Raw genomic sequence first — 7,165 nt, forward strand, 5'->3', positions numbered from 1 at the left:
ACCCACTGCTCAGGCGATTCCATCTTATCCTGGGTATGCTTCGCCTAACCTGAATCAACATTTGCCCTTTGTAGCAACTCTAGAATTACCAGATCTAAACCGGCTGACGAATGATCCAATTGCTTATGCCCCTTGGTGGCCAACGATTCCACATAAACTTCCATCAGATATTCCTAAATTTAATGGAAATCCGGGTGAAGATCCATCGAACCACGTGATGACATTTCATCTATGGTTTTCGTCAAACACCCTAAACGATGATTCGATAAGGCTTCGCCTTTTTCAGAGGACGTTAACGGGTCCAGTGGAAAAATGGTATATTGAATTGCCTAGAGCTTCGTTCGACAACTTCAGTACCTTAGCCACGACTTTTTTAACCCATTTTCAATTACCGATAAGGTATGAAATGGGAATGGAAATCCTAACCAACTTCAAGTAGACAACGACCACTCACATATCTGATCATATACATGAGTGGCGACGTCATCGTAGGATGGTAAAAACGTACATTCCCAATCAGCTATTAGCTGAATGGTTTATCAAGTCGTTACTTCCTGCTATAACGGAATATGTGGCAAAGGGGGGAGTCGTAACAGAAGAGCAAGTTATAGATCGTGCACAATATCTGGACTTGATCTATACTCAGTCTGGCACGCTCTACGACAAAATACCTGACGCCCCTAGACCGGAATTCTCAATTCCTCCTCCTCCTAAATCAAACAATGACTCTCATGCCGGCGATGGCGCGATTGGCGCAACAGACACGAAATCAAAAAAGGCTACATCTAAAAGGGCCCTTAAGATTTCCAGTCAAAATGCAAATGAGGGACTTCTCGCCTCGGAAGTAAATGCCATGTCGACCGACAAGGGCAGAAAACTGAAGCAACCAGGGGGCAAGAAGAGAAAGAAAGGGAGAAAAAAGAAGCATGATGAGTCATCTCCTGAAAAAGCTTCTGCAAACCCTTCGGGGCAAAGGAAACCCCCTGTGGGGTGTCATATATGTGATGAGGATCATCGGACGAGAGATTCTCTACATAAAGGTGAAGTTAAGAAACTCTTTAAGAGTTCAAAAACCTCAGCAGTTTTGACTGATCCATTTCCAAACCCGGGAACGAAGCTGGTTGCTAATCAAAATGCTTCCCGATCCTAAGTGCTTATGTTTTCTATCTCAAAGCAGCAAAATGATGCTTTGACAAGGAATAAAGATTACGGGAATCCACAGCTGTCGAATAACAAGGCTAATGAACAAACTAGTAGTTCGATGACAACTTTGACCAAAGTTGTGCCACCCATCATTCCTGAACAAATGATAAAGTCGCCAAAGGGAATAGTACACAAATCGACATTTAATCCTCGTGCAAAAATAGCATAGAATTATAATATAATAGAGGACCTGGTCCAATCGTCGTTCGCTATGTCGACACTTGAGGTACCGCAAAATTGCCCCTCCCAAGAGCAAGCTTTATTGTCAACAATAGGTGGGATTGGCCCAAGGGATTCCAATCTTGTGGCCTTTGATCATAAAGGATATGACCCTCAGTTACCAGCTCAACTAGCTTTCCTTATTCAAGTGAAAGACCTCAACAAAACTGTTCATCGAACAATTATTAATGAGGGGGCATCTACGTGTATTATGTCGATGAGTTGCTCGAAGAATTTAGGCTCACCACCCTTGTCGAGATCATCAACGACGTTAAAAGCATTTGATGGATGATCATACACTCCATATGGGATTTTAAGTAACTTGCAAGTTGAACTAGGGGGCAAAACTGTAGGAATTGATGTTGAAGTAATTGATGGAAACCTCGATTACAACATCCTACTGGGAAGGCCCTAGATATATGCCATGGCCGCAGTTGTGTCGACCTACTTCAGGAAGATTTCATTTCCCTTTCAAGGAGGAATTACAGTCGTCGACCAACAAATTTTCCTCCCCAACAGTTCACAAGTTACGGGAAGTATTCCAATGATCCACGGAAGCAATCATTCACTTCAAAATATTGGAGTAGGTCTCCTAAAAGACCCTGCCTTAATGGGTACTTTTGCCCTACCGCCTGCGAGTAATCTGGCGGAAGTGGCCACAGTGGAAACCTACAATATGAAATCTTCTATATCTAATGGATTCCAAAGATTCCTGAACATTTTGTCAGCATGGATCATCGCCATTTTAGAAATATTGTAGCAATCAATTTTCTTGGCCTGGGGGGCAACCCCAAATCAACGCTCATCAAGCGTTTGGATAGATAGATCTAAAGAATATGGTACCCCTTCAGATCCTTGGTCGCAAGTGCGTGTCACCGACAAAGGAATTGTCCAATCAATAGTAATTGACGGGGCACCATGGAATGATTCCCACCATCGTTCCCTTCTCCCGGATTGTGGAGAAGATACTCAAGATGACCTTTATCATCCTTCAGTTTTCGATTTTCTATCAAATACTGTAAATACAGTGGGCTTCAAGGACGGTTCTTATCTTGTGTCAACCTCGTTAAAAAATGAAACAAGGAGTCATGAGGATAGTTCTTTTACTGTGTCAACCTCATTAAAAAATGAAACAATCCCCTTTCCAAATCTCAAAGGTAAACCTTCATTCCAACCACCAAGTTGAATGCAATGAAGCTTGGGGGGCATGCACCTTGATTTGCGTTATTATGCTGGGGGCATGCAAACTTATCACGAGCAGTGTTACTGTAGGGTTCAAGCTCGTTAAAAAATAAACCCGCCATGAGCAGTGTTACTGCAGGGTTCAAGCTCGTTAAAAAATAAACCCGCATCGAGCAGTTTTAGCACATAGTTCATGCTCGTTAAAAAATAAACATAAGATCGAGCAAGTGTTTCAACCCACGTTTAAGCTCGTTAAAAAATGAACTATCCTCCGGTAAATAACCACCATGAATGTAACATTATCTGCCATTAAAGCCTTGGTCGTGTTTGCACTGTCACCTGCACTTTTTCATTGGCCGATCATTCACCTCCATATCATTATTTACCCATTTCGAGGAACAGCTACGAAGAGTGATTTCACTAGCCATCCTTTTGACACTACCGTGCTTGGAAAATTCCAACCCTTACCTGGAATCAGCTGCTACCCATTTTATCACTCGTTCCTCAAAAGACGAGTCTTCTTTAAGCTCTTTCCATCTGACTCGTAAAATATGAAAAGATTGCCGAGTTTTGGCCTTCCAGCTCGTTAAAATAACCGGAAGAGTTATCCCTCCTCTAGATTTTAATCTTTTTGGACCTGAGGGATTATTGCACAAAAAGATCGAGTGCTTGTTTTGTTCGGCTCGTTAAAACTATCGAAAACTCATCCCTTCTGTATTGTTTTATACATTTTCGGACTTAAGGGATTAGATGACGAAAAAGGAACTTTGGAGTTATCTTTACATACCTTTTTAGACTCTCTAAAAATGAAAAGGGACTGAGTTATCTTTGTCGTTAAACTCGTTAAAAAACATTAATAGTGACAAACTTGTCTTTAGACGAGAACGAGTTTCATTATCGCTAGGCTCGTTAAAACATAGCGATGGGTTTCCCCGAAGGGAAAATTATAGAACAAGCATATGTTATCCTCCTCAAGCTTGACAAAAATAAAGAGGTACTGGTCAGCAATGACTGGGGAAAAATTGGGAAGAAACTCAAAGAACTTTATTGGTAGCAAGTCACTCTTGAACATGACACTTGCACTCCGTGCCTGAGTCGGGTTGGGTTGTTTCATTCACCAGTCACATCACCATGGTCTCGCCATACCATCCATCTTTGGGGTAAATGCTACCAATCCATCACATAAGTGTCGCCGATATGTTCAAGAGAAGTCATCCAGAGAAGTCAACCGTGTCCCATCCACTACCATACATTATCCTTCATTCTTTCATGACCGCCACCCTGAACCATATATCATCAGATCGTTTTCACCTCCATAAAAATCATTTGCTCCGTTCCATGTCACTGATGTGGGATACATTAAGGCCCTCCTTTGATGGATCACTTCTTGTCGACATCAGCTCATTATCCAAGAAGTTGATCTACGAACACCCCCTTCAGTACTTTGAAACTTGCATGCCTCAATGGCAAGTTTCTCACTCCCGGCGACAGGTATACATCAATGACCTTCGACCGAAAGATTTTCTGTGGTGTTCAACGCCAAGTCCTTTATTCACACCACGTGAATTGTACTGCAGTACCTTGAGGGTCATTATCATTATCGGTGATTCCTCTCGCGCTTGTTAACAGTTTACATCATTGACTGGTAATCAAGCGATGTCTTTCCATGTTCGACTTCAGAACATTTCTCACATGGATCGACTTGTACTTAGAGTGAAGATCAGACGAGATTAGAGACCTCGGATCTAGTTTCATCCATCCGGGCTGTGATATATATTAAGGAAAAATAAAGACATTGACATGTACATCATTGCAGCACAGATAATCATCCTACCAAAAGGATGATGATTTCATCAAAATCATCAGTCTACCATCAGACGATTGTCTGTCCTATGTACAGAAAAATGAATTTATAAAGCTGAGCATGGGAATGCCCGCCTCAGCTAGATCATGACAATAGTATGAAAAACAATGTATTGTATTGTATCTTATTACAGGTCTCCTCCCAACATTGAAAGAACTTCGGATCCTCCTAATAAAGCATTTCACCCGATAAACGGCCTCACACTTTACGGGGCAACTGTTATAGACATTTTTGTGCCTTACAACATTGAGCATGAAACATCCATAATCCAAGGGATCCAAAGTCCCTAAAAGAGTTGTCCCTGCCCCTAAAGGAACAAGGTCAACCAATGACAGCTTCTCCCAGAAGTTCTCCACCAAAAACAACTCAAAAACAGTCAATTCAGGATCAATTCAGAAGCTCTTCTAGCTACCTGCGTTGCAGTGCACCCCAGTACACTAGCTGGGTGCATTTCAACGCACCTAAAAGCACTACCAGGGTGTGCTGAGTGGGAAATGACAAATGGAAAACTCATTGAATGAGGTGGAAAGACCCTGGAAGCTTCCAGAATCTTCTCCAATGACACTTGCCTCAATGAATTCGACTAGTGATGAGTAAGAGGCTCTCAACCTCCATGTGGAAGCAAGAACTAATAGAGAGAAGCCACAAGTCAAAACATAAGCTGACTCATCCTCTCTGCTTACATCGATATATGGATCTCTCACCCAGAGGTTCAGGAGGCTGGAATTTTGTACTTTGCAGAGAATTGCTGTTGGTTTGAGATTGAGATTAGTAAATTGGGTGATTTATGCTTTGTTGGAGGAGAGGAAGGGATTCCTTTGCTGGGAGGTAGATGCTGGATCAGAACTCACTTGGTTGTATCTCCTCTTGGACTTTCTTATTCTATCAATAAACTATTTGAGTTTCTCCTACATGCTGTATATCAATGATGTTTTGTTATATGTGTATGTTTAGCTTAATCTGATCTTGAGCGTTTTATGAATGTATATCTATATCTTCATGTAGTTTCTATCTCTTGTGATCTTGCAGGAATTCGGTGAAGCTGGGCCGGTGAGTGAGCAGGGAGCTGGGAGCTGCTGAAGAGAGGAGCGATTGGATCAACAAACTAGCGGAAGACACAGGTTAGTTACATCCTTCCTCCTCATTTACATTTCATAAAGTAGAAATACTCAAATAAGTTTCCTTGTTTGTTGCTAAGGCACTATCACACCTTAGAGTGGGATAGGGGCGTTCCGAATGGATACTTTTCCCAACAACAGAAGGCCAAATATGATGATGAATACTTAGAGAAACCAACAAATACAAAGTTGTAATTTCACAGCAGAGCAGCTCAAAGGGTACTTCATACAAGTTACAAGGATTCAGATCAATGGTCTCTAACAGAAGGAAGGTTCAGACTGTAGCAAGAATTGAAAAATAAGGCAATCTGACCTGTTGTTCTTGGCTTTTCATCTGGAAAAGCCATCCCCAAGTGGAGCCACTATTAGGTTCCTATACCAATAGGTTTCATTTTTTCATGTTTGACAGTGGAAGTGCCAAATATGTTCATCTTTTCATGCTGCAAAGGTTCTGTATTTTGTAAAAAGGCATTAGAGGAAAGTTAAAAAATGTGAAGAGGGTATGCCCTAAAAGAATTATCAAAGGGAAAAAATAGTAAATTGGTCAGAAAAAATGATAAAAATGAACCCCAAAGAATGACCAGGAAAGTGGCTAGCCAAGATGCCACTTCTAGCTTGATGGATGGCCCAACAGTTCAATCTGGACCATGCCATGTTTAAGTTGAGGTTGTAAAATAGAGAAGCAATATCTGTCCAAACAGTTAAAGCTTGGCAAAAGACTAGCTAGGTAGAGAAATTAAGGAGCCCAACTGCTTAATCTGGGCCCTTGGAAGAGATAAGGGTAAATTTAGATAGGAGGGCAGTCAAAAGGAAAGAGGATAATTAGGGTTTCCAAGGCTAAGTGCACCCATTCAAAATGAAGAAAAAATGTTTGGTGTATCAGGCTGGGTAGGTAGTTTGAGGTTGCAGAAGTAAGGTTTGGATCACCTGATGTGTTATAAATAAGATCTTATCTCATCAATGAAAGAAAGGTCAAAGCAGTTCTCTAATGGTAGAACTATGGAAGCATGTCTAATTCCCTTTCACTCCCACTAAAAGTTTCTCACTAACATCCCCTTGAGGACTTTGGGATCTACCCAACCAGTCCTACTCTCACTTCATTCTTGAGGAAATCAAGTCAAGTTTTGGCTTTCCTCAATGAAGAGAAGCCACATTTCTTGTGTAGAAGTCATTTCTCCACATTCCATTCATTCTTATGTCTAAGTTTCAGTTCACAAACTTAGCCTCTCCCCTACACTTCACCTCACAAACCCATATTAACTCCTAACTCTATTGTATAGCTCCCTAACTACTTTCCCACCCCTATTTTCTACAAAAAACTATGTAAAAAACCCCAAAAATATATTAAATATCCCACCCTATGGCATTATAGCCACATAATACAGTCTTGGGAAATAATAGTCCATCTGGGACTACTATTAAGCCTTCCATGTTCTAACCTGGAATTAAATCAACATTTGGTTAAGTTAATAACCTCTTTCCCCACCCCTTTACCATAAACTTTGCCATTTTACCCTCTTGCGCTCAGCGTTTAAGGTTTAGTGTGAAAAATGTTTAAATAAACATTAAACGCACCACC

This window comes from Pinus tabuliformis, chromosome 1_2 (assembly GCF_031772625.1).
Source record: "Pinus tabuliformis cultivar Carrire ecotype Pingquan chromosome 1_2, CPIR1, whole genome shotgun sequence".
Lineage (NCBI taxonomy): Eukaryota > Viridiplantae > Streptophyta > Pinopsida > Pinales > Pinaceae > Pinus > Pinus tabuliformis.